This window comes from Arachis stenosperma, chromosome 9, assembly GCF_014773155.1.
Source record: "Arachis stenosperma cultivar V10309 chromosome 9, arast.V10309.gnm1.PFL2, whole genome shotgun sequence".
NCBI classification, from domain to species: Eukaryota; Viridiplantae; Streptophyta; class Magnoliopsida; order Fabales; family Fabaceae; genus Arachis; species Arachis stenosperma.
In genome coordinates this window covers 21,041,104-21,052,035 of record NC_080385.1, presented here as the reverse complement: position 1 = coordinate 21,052,035, position 10,932 = coordinate 21,041,104, and the positions used below count along the sequence as shown (strand labels likewise).

The following is a 10,932-nucleotide window of genomic DNA, read 5'->3' as shown; positions in this document are numbered from 1 at the left end:
ACCCAAACCAAATCAATGACTCTCTCTAGCAATTGGTTCGGGTAACAATGTTAGAGGTGTAAAATCTAAACTAACTCGTAGACCCGACCACATATTAATTAAATAAAAAAATAAAAATTTAAAAAATACATATGCCTTTTAATATGTTTGGATTTTAATATCTTTAGTGTTTAATATATTTGGATTTTAGTGTGTTTAGTTTTTAATGTATTTGGTGTTTAACATATTTGGATTATTTCTATTAATGTTACATTTTTATTGTACTTACAGAATTTTTAATATAAAAATTTCATTTTTTTATTTTTTTATTTTATGAATTTCTATTTTATCGAGTACCCAATTATCTGAACCGAACCAATCCATTTTTAATCGATTTGGTTTAATTTGAATACACAAAAAATACAAATCCAAACCAAACAGAACTAATTATAATTCAATTGATTCGGTTCTAATTTAACCTTAAACCTGAACCAACTCTACCCGTGCTCACCCTATATTTTTATGCCTAGGAAAAGAAGCAAGGTTTTAGCTTTTTTCCGTTAGTTCAGTTATTCTGTCAATTTCGGTGGAAAATTCCCACCTTTTTAAGATTTGAATTTCCTGTACAAGGTGGGGGTTCTAGAACAGCGCGCGTCGAGGAAGATGAAGACATTGTTTTGGGTTGTGTTTGTTTCAGTGGTGGCTTCAGCATGGTTGCCACTCTCAGTGTTTCAAAAAACTCGCAGGGCTTGCTAGGAAAGAGGACATTCCGTACATAAAGTGCCAAGTTTGTGAGATTCTCGCTAAGCAGTTGCACCAGCAGGTGAAGATCAAGCAAGCTGAGATCGCTCCCAAAAAGGTTTTCTTTTTTGTTTTGCTTTTGTTTTTCTATGTCTTTCAATTGATTCATTATGTTTCTGTCAGTATGTTTTATTGGTAAGATTGGTCTGTTCTTGTTTGGACTTATTACAATTTTGTGTGTGTTTTTGGGATGCTAGATCTCGGAGTATGAGATCATTGAGATAACAGAGAATGTTTGTAATCTTAAGAAGGTAGAAGCGGACTGGATATTGCGCATTGATATTGTGGAGAAAGAAGATAGGCTTGAGGTAAGAATGGTGGTTCAATTTTTGCATTTATTTGATGATTGTGTATGGTTCATGCAATCTTTTTTGGGTTTTGGATTGAATAACAATAAATCAAGAGTTTTGGTGGTTACATTGCTTTTGTTTTAATACCTGCACATTGATTTTGCAACTTCCTTGTATTGTTTTACAGTTAGTTGAGCATGACTCTGAAGGACAGTGCAATTCTGAGTGCAAGACAATCGAGCGAGCGTGTCAGGAGGTATGGAACTTTGTGTGATTTTCGCTCGGTGCATTTGTTTGTTGCCAATGAATTGCACAACTTATTTTCTTTTGGTTCTGAAATGGCAAACTATATGATGAATTATTTTCAAATTTTCAGCTTATAGGGTATTCGGATACAGATGTTGCTGATTACTTACTGCTTTCGAAAACCAAATATGCGCTTTTGTTTCGATTAATGTAGTTATGTGCTTACAGAGCGATGCCAGCTATGTTGCTAGTTCAATCGAGCTTATGGGATTACTGATTATAGAACATTAGAACAGCTGGAGTATTTGTTATAGCTGATAGTCTGCCCTAGATTAAAGTGTAAGTGTAACCCTTGATGAGAAAATCAAGATTTTTTTTTTCATGTCCATGGTTTATTTTCATGCAATTCTCAGTTCACTTTTTTATCAACAACACTTTACCCACACCTTGCACCTTAGGTTCCAAATTTCATAATCCCCAACCAAATGAAATATCCATTCTTTGAAGTAAATAGTTTGGGAACTATGATTCTCTTTCATGCAATGATATTGTCATATTGTGTAATGTGTAATATGCTCTTGCCATTATTGTTTGATGTTTTGTAAAGCTACTTCATCTCTAATCAGAGTGTCTTTTCTGTTCTGTAAGACAGAATCCCTGGTGAACCTTTTGTTGCTAAGTCTGATAAGGAGGCTGAAATGGAAAAGCTACCAAAATCTATGGAGGTATTTCCCTTTTTCATGTTATATATCTTTCAACGATTTATTGTATATCGCTATATCTTAGGAGGAGGGTTATCTTTGTCCTTTATTTAGCTCGATGTTCGGTTAGTTCTATAGCCCTATGTCCTCACTATATCTAATTCTGCATCAGGGCACCTGGCATGAAAATGTACTCAAGGAATGATTTAATGAACATGAAAAACCTTGGTGATGAAGATGCCGAAGATGAAGACGAAGATGAAGATGAGGATGATGGCGATGCTGGTTTTCCTGGAAAATTGGTACTTTCTCTTTTTCCATATTGCTTGAAAAAATGGCATATACCTTTATTTTATTAAAGACAACATACACTTGATTAAAATGTCATACAATTGCTGACCAATCGAGAAATCTGCATATCGTAGGGAAAAGTTCTGAGAGAAAAGGAAAAGGAGAAGGGGAAAAGTGACTGGAAACAAACTATCAGAAAAGGAATCACAGATACGACTGTGACGGTAAAGAAACATGCAGACCGAGTTTCCAATCGCTTAAGACAGTGGTGGAGGGCAAAGAAAACAAGTTCAAAGAAGGGAACAAAAGGAGCCAAGTCTGAACTTTAGCAAGTCACAAAAGCTTACACTGCATCTCTCTAGACTGTTGAAGAACTGCAGGCATTTCAACACTCAGTTTGTTACGTGTACAATGTGCCTGTGATAGCCAAGAGGAAGGAACATAGAGAAGCAATCAAATGAGAACTTTAAGTGACCATTGTCAATTGGAATGTTTCATTTTCCAGTCAAGGATTTTGCTCTATTCATGTATCTTAACGAGTCAGTTTTGATGTTTACTTTTAGAATTCTTTTTCACTAAATAACATTAGTTTACCGTGTCATTATTGAATTCCCTCATAATTGTGTTGAAACATGGTTGATTAGGATGAAAAATAGAAGTTAAAACAAGTAAATTGCTTATAGTGTTAAAGAACAGATCATATATTCATTTGAGAACAAGACTAACTTTAATGTAATGATATTCATATTGGCACTCCTGTTTTTAATAATGTCATCATATATAAGAAAAAAAACAGATAATATTAAAATAAGAATGGCATTATCTATTTCTCTAATTTATATAAGCACATTAGATAATCATAATCATCTCTATTCAAAATTTGTGTTAAATTTCCTAACATATTTTACTTGCTTATAGTGTGTGGATACCGGCACTATGCTGCTCATTTCTTAATGTAGAGAATAGTATTCACAAACAAAAAATCTTCTTAATATTTAAATTTGATTGCTACTAATGTACCAGAAGTAAATATTACAAGTACTGCCAATTAATCACAAGGTGCAAGAATTATTACATCAAGGTTTATTTTGGTCATAAGAAGGTTGAAGGAGTATTAGAATGAAAATGACATTAGCAATCATGCAAATTTTGTATACTTGCTAACAAAGGCAAATCTATTCACTGAAAATTGATAACAATTAACAAATAGTTGCTTATGGGGTTAATTAAATGCTGAATAAAATAATATTTTAAATTTCATTAAATCCAAAAAAGCCAGAACAGCAACTATGAATTTATAAGCAAATTTAAGCAAATGCCAAAAGAAAAATGCTAGGAGCCATTAAAATTTATTATTTTTGATCTTCACTTAGTCATCAACTCAATTTCTTTCGTCTAATAAACTAACAATATATTTATCTCATATTTTTAAACTGAGGACAAACTGAATTTTACTGCCCTCTAGTATTTCTCATGTGAAAATACAGTTACAGTTTCTCAAATAGCAGCCTCTACATTAAAATATAAAAGCGGCAATAATTGCCGTATCTCTTTTTTATTCTTTACTTTGTTCCCCTCAAATGGTGTGAATTTTTAACTCAATTTTAGTCTTGCTTAATTTGCTTTCAAATTATTGTGCTGTAATTTTATTACTCTCCCTCTTTTCTTTTTCACGGAATAATAAGTGGATGTTTTTGATAGTGTTTGTTTGTGCAACTGAATCTTATTCTCATCATCATAAATTAGTACGTCATGTTGAATGTAGACGTGAATATAAAAGTATTATGCTATTGCATTTTTTAAAAATTTTACTATCATTTATTCTGTAACTTCGACTTATGTAGACGTATGTATTTATATGTTCCACTTTAATGTGTCGAGTTTTTTTATTTTAAAAAAAAAACTGCGACTTATATTTATCAAAGAATTATGCTATTTTATAGTCATGAACAAGGGGTAACATAATTAGGAGAATAGAAAGAAAAAGGGGTAACAAACTCGATAAATTTAAAATAAATGTAGTGGAAGAATTGGCACTGACTAAGCTAACCCAAGCTATCCCAAAACCGATGCTCCTCAAGAATCAAGATGCAAGGAATTAACTAATTAATCAATGAGATTTTCAATTTTATAAGAGGTGCATTGCGTTGCATATATTTAATATTATGATGATATACATTGGAGTCTTAAATTAGTTTCGAATTGTGGCATACTCCGAAGTGGTTTCAATAGCACATTTTTTGCTTATATAAAGTACATTGGAGTGTTAATTTGTGTATGAATTTTATGTTTTTATTTTAATTTATGTATGAATATATAAATTTAAAGTGTTATTTAATTATTATAAGAATGGTAGAAATTAGACAGGTATTTATAGAGATAAATTAGGGTATAGTATTTTATTATTTGCTAGTAGTAGTGGGCAGGAGGCCAGGAGTGGAGTTAGACTAATGATTTAGGTGACGTGTGTTTAATGATTTACTAAAAATATTTTATATTATTATTTTTAATAATAAAATTAAAAAAATTAAATATATAATCTCAATTAAATATATAACTTTTTAAATGTTGGAGTAGTAATAATAGAAATATTTTTATTTTTTTAATTTTTTTTAAAATATATCAATAGTTTTAAATTTACTCATAATTTATATGGTCAAAAAAATTTTATAATTAAAAATATATTAAAAAATATAAGTTATAATCTATCATTTTTATAAAATATAAAAATTATATTTTAATTCAAAATAAAATATTAAAATTTAGAATAATAATATTAACATTGTAGTATAAATAATACAAAATTATAATTAAATAATTGGTTAATAAAAAAATTAAATATACAAACTAACGTATAATAATATACAAATTTAACAAATAATAGTAAATTAAATAAATAATTAAATATATAAAAAAATAAAATTAAATACCTACATATAATATTTAAAAATAATAAAGATGTAAGGAATTTTTTTAGATAAATATAAAGCAGATAAGGTGGTATAAAGCATAAAGGAATAAGATATTTATTTTTGAATAACAATAATGAGGTGTACACAGTTAAAGAAAAAAAATAGGATGGATGCGCATATTTTTGAACTCATATTTTCCCTTTTTTTTTAATGTAAAATGCACACATCCTTATCCAATTCACTATTCCATTTTGACATTTTATCGACTACACCAAGTAACCTATGAAAAATAGTAAAAAAAAAAAAACATTAAATATGTTCTACTTTTTGTATGATTATATATTTTGGTTGTTAGTTTAATAGTTTTTTTAAAATAAAAAAATAAAAACAAAAAACTTTTTTGTAAAAGAAAAATGGAAGGTCACTTGTTGAACTAAATTTTTTTTTAATCTGTAAAAAAATAGAAGATAAAATGATTAAAGAGATAAAAAAAAATAAAAAAAAGTTGTTATTACTATTTTAAAGTGAAAATAGGAAATTTTTTGAGTGAATGAAAATATTGAAAGAAAAACAGAAATTTATATTTTATTTTTTAAATAAAATAAACTAAACCTAAAATTACTATATCTTAATAAAAAAAAAGGGGCGATCTCCATAAAATTCATTTATTTTTAACAAAAATTAAAATTTTGGAGACCACTGCCCTCATTCAATGATATGTGCCTCTGTCTCAATAGGTAGAGCAAAAATTCGTCTCTATTTGTCCCAATGTTATTCTTATTCTTATTCTTATTATGTCAGTTAAATATAAGGCTTAAGTACGATTTTGGTCTTTAACATAAAGATCGAAAATTTATTTTTTTTGGCTTTTTTTTGCTACAAAATGGTCTTAAAGATTTTAGTTTATTTTAAAATCATCTTTCGAACGAAAATACTATTCCCCTTCTTTCTCAAAATCAATAAAAAACAAAAGCAGAAGCTGAAGCTGAACCAGAAGCGGAAGAACAGCAGAAACAACAACAACAACCAGACGCAGAAGAACAACAACAATGGATCATGTATATAATTAACTATTAACAGAAATTCAATAACCTAAACTAATTCCACTACTCAAAATACGGGCTTTAGCAACGCCAAAATTTGTAATGCCTTAAAACCGTTCCCTTAAATAGTTTTAGACTATGATTTTATAGTATTGCTGCTGAAGTTTAATTTTTACTACATTATAACAAGAAAATAAAACCATTCTGTTTGACTATTTTAAAGAACGATTTTATAACCGTTACAATGATTTGTTTTTAGGCAACGATTTTTTATTGTTGTTTAAATATTTCTACAAAGGATACGCATAAAAACCGTTGCCAATATTGTAACACTTTAAAACCGTTCTATTAGATTATTTTAGAGAACGATTTTTACGATATTGCTGTTGAAGTTCAATTTTTCACTATGTTATAGCAACAAAATAAAACCGTTCTTTTTGACTATTTTAAAGAACGATTTTATAACCATTACATCAATTTTTTATTAAGAAATAATTTTCTAATGTTATTTAAATAAATTAACAATTATTATTTATGGAGAAAATAAATTTAAAACAAATATTAATTTTTGTTTCATTGAATTTTCACACTAAAATTTAACATATAATATTATTTTGACACTTAAAAAAATCTAAAATAATAATTTTTTAATATTCTTTAAATAATTTAATAAGTATTGTTTATAAAAAATAAATTTAAAACAAATGTTAGGTTTTGTTTCATTCAGTTCTTCTAAAATTTAATATATAATATTACTTTAACACTTTAAAAGAAATATCCAAAAAGTTAATCTATCAGAGCCCAATAGAAGACTTTCCAATCTCCGCTCATTCCTCTAGCGATTCATCATCTTTCCATCCCTCTATCAGCAAGCTCTAACCCCTACCAGCATAACCCATTAATTACCATCTTCCTTCCCTATACTAGGAAGCCCCAACCCACCCCCGAAGAAAGCCGTTCGTGGTGCGCTATTGCTCCGTCTCTGCCTCTGTCCTCGCCGCGTACGTGGATTGCGTCTGCCCTTCTCTTCGCCGCGAACGTTGGTTGTGTCTGCCCCTCTCCTCTTCCCGGAATGCGTGGTCATTATTAAACCACTCTTCCACCTTAACCCATGACAACAATAATGACGTCTCACAGTCCACAAATCAGCCCAACAGAATACACAAATTTAATTGTAATTTTAGTCTTTATCTTATCTTATAGTTATCTTTATCTTTATCTCTATCTTATCTTTATTTACTTTTATCTTTCATAGGCCAATATTCTATATATACTTAGTTTTACCTTCATAGTTTACAATTCAATTCAATCAGACAACAATCAATAAAAGTTCTTTTCTCGTCTTTTCCTATTCTTTCACAATTTCATCATGGTATCAGAGCTCCTCTTGAGCTCTGCTGACATCCATGGGTAAATCAACCAATTCAGATCTTAAAACCCCTTCAACCTCTCCTCCCACTATGAATAATCAACTTTCTTACTCTGTCCTAGATCAAGGAGAAAGGGCACACCAGCAACTTCATCCGGAGCCTCTTTTGGATCTTTTGTCAGCCCAACACTTTTCTTTCATGGCACTTCCTTTCAATGAAGAAGCTCGTCCTTCAAACCAACTTGAACTTTTATCAAGTTCAACTACTCATTATCTTTGTTCTTTCAATACTTTTTCTACTATTAACAATTCTTCAAATCGAGATTCATTCTTGAATACTTGGATCATTGATTTTGGTGCCACAGATCACGTTGCATTAAATTTGTCTTGGTTTATTTCTTACACACAAATTTCTCCTATTATTGTTCATTTACCAAATGGTTCTCGAACTACTATTTCTTATAAAGGCATCGTTCAATTTTCACCATCCTTGGTTCTTCATGATGTTCTTTATTTACCTCATTTCAACTTTAATATTATCTCTGTTTCAAAAATTACTTCAGCATTCATATGTGAACTCACTTTTTCATCTTCTTCTTGCACTCTACAGAGCAACAATTTGGGGACGATTGATTTGGCCAGAATGAGAGAGGGATTATATGTCTTTGAACCCAATTTTGGTAAAAATTTATCCACTACACATTCCATAAATTCCATCCAATCTCCACCCATTACACCTTCCAATATATGGCATTTTCGTTTAGGACACCTTTCTGGTCAAAGACTTAATCATTTACATAACCAATTTCCTTTTATCTCTATGCATCATGACGAGGCTTGTGACATTTGTCATCTTTCTAAGCAAAAAAAAAAACTTTCATTTTCTCAAAGTTTTAACAAAGCCAATGCAAGTTTTGATTTATTACACTTTGATATTTGGGGTCCGTTTCGACAAAATTCTATTCATAATCATAAATATTTTTTTACTATTGTTGATGATTTTAGTCGCTTTATATGGGTTACTTTATTAAAATCAAATAAAAAATTTTATTACTTTAATTGAAACACAATTCAACTCCAAAGTCAAAACTATTCGTTCCGATAATGGACCAGAATTTATTTCACCTGATTTTTATACTTCAAAGGGCATTATTCATCAACGTAGTTGTGTTGAAACTCCTCAACAAAATGGAAGGGTAGAACGCAATCATCAACATATTTTGAATATAGCTCGTGCTCTTATGTTTCAATCTAATTTACCATCATCTTTTTGGTCTTATGCTGTTAGACATGCTGTTTATTTACTTAACAGAGTTCCATCATCCGCAATTAATTTTAAATCACCATTTGAGATTTTATTCAATCATCCACCAAATTATCATGACCTTAAAGTTTTTGGATGCTTATGTTTTGTTTCTACCCTAATGGCAAACAGATCAAAATTTGATCCAAGAGCCAAAAAGGCTGTATTTATTGGCTTTCAACAAGGTTTTAAAGGATATATTGTTTATGTTTTAGAAGATAAAAGAATTGAGATTTCTAGAAACGTAATTTTTTATGAAATAATCTTGCCCTTAGTCACAAAAAATGTCCAATTTCATACACTCAGCCCAACATTGCCAAACACACCTTCTCAAAAACAAGATTCAGTTAGTCTCCTAGTCGAACCCTCACCTATACCCATTGACCCAACTCCACTTAGTTCTTTATTTTCTCCAACAACCTCTCCTTCTTCCTCACTATCGTTTCCTAACCAAGTTAAGCCCATGACCACCGAATCACTTTCAACACTAGACACCAGTCCACCATCACCTTCTCATCCCCCGTTACCTTCTTCACCACCTGAGCAACCCCATCCTCGTCATTCCGACCGGTCTCGTCGACCTCCAGCATATCTCTCTGATTACTTGTGTAATTCCTCTCGCATCTCTACAAATCAATCTCCCTCAAAGTGCAAGTATCTTTTATCTTCAGTTATGTCTTTTTCTTCTCTTTCATCTTCACATAAAAATTTTTTTTTATCTCTACATTCTAACGTTGATCCAAAGTCTTTTAAGGATGCCAATCAACACTCTAACTGGCGTAGTGCTATGAAATATGAGTTAGATGCTCTTGAGCATAACAAAACTTGGCGTCTTGTTGATTGCCCTGCAGGGGTTAAGCCGGTTGGCTGTAAATGGGTCTATCGCATCAAACGCAAGCCTGATGGTTCAGTTGATCGATATAAAGCACGCCTTGTGGCTAAAGGGTTCACTCAAACTGAAGGTGTTGATTTCTTGGAAACTTTCTCCCCTGTTGTCAAGCCTGCCACCATCAGATTAGTTTTGGCATTGGCCTCTATGAAGCATTGGCCCATACATCAGTTGGATGTCAATAATGCTTTCTTACATGGAGATCTTTCTGAGGATGTTTATATGACTCTGCCACCCGAATTTCCATCTTCTCAACCGAATCAATGCTGTAAGCTACTAAAGTCACTGTATGGTTTACGACAATCTAGTCGTATGTGGTATGACAAACTTACTCATCTTTTGCTATCTCATGGATATCAGCAGACCTCATCTGATTATAGTTTATTTGTTAAATTCATTGGTGATCAAATTTTGATCCTTTTAGTCTATGTTGACGACATTGTTCTTACTAGTAATTCTATTTCTGAACTTGCTGCCATTAAGTCTATTTTGCACCAACACTTCTAAATTAAAGACTTGGGCCCATTAAAATATCTTTTTGGGTATTGAGGTTGCTCAATCAGAGAAGGGAATTTGCTTATCTCAGAGAAAATATTGTCTTGATCTTTTGGAGGATTCTGGTTTATTAGGTACTAAACCTGCCTCTGTTCCAATGGATAGTACCACAAGACTATATCAAGACAAAAGTCCCCTGCTATCCGACCCTTTTGTATATCACCGTTTGGTTGGCCGTCTTATCTATCTCACCACTACTCGATCGGACATCATGTATGCCACTCAACAATTAAGTCAATTCATGGCATCTCCTACTGAATCTCATCTTCAAGCTGCCAAGCATGTGTTACGATATCTGAAAACTAGTCCTGGCAAAGGACTTTTATTTCCAAGGGAATCAGAAATTCAGCTTCTCAGCTTCAGTGACTCTGATTGGGCAGGATGTCCTGACACTCGATGATCTTTAACAGGTTATTGTTTCTTCTTAGGTAGTTCTTTAGTCTCTTGGAAGACCAAGAAACAAACCACAGTTGCCCGCTCATCCACGGAAGCAGAATATCGTGCACTTGCCAACACAACTTGTGAACTTCAATGGATACTAAATGTGTTACAA

General features: G+C 31.4%; 1 pseudogene; it reads left to right on the top strand.

Moving 5' to 3' along the window:
- The first annotated feature begins 642 nt into the window (after positions 1–642).
- LOC130947614 (uncharacterized) lies at positions 643–2,637 on the top strand (annotated as a pseudogene).
- The last annotated feature ends 8,295 nt before the right edge of the window (positions 2,638–10,932 follow it).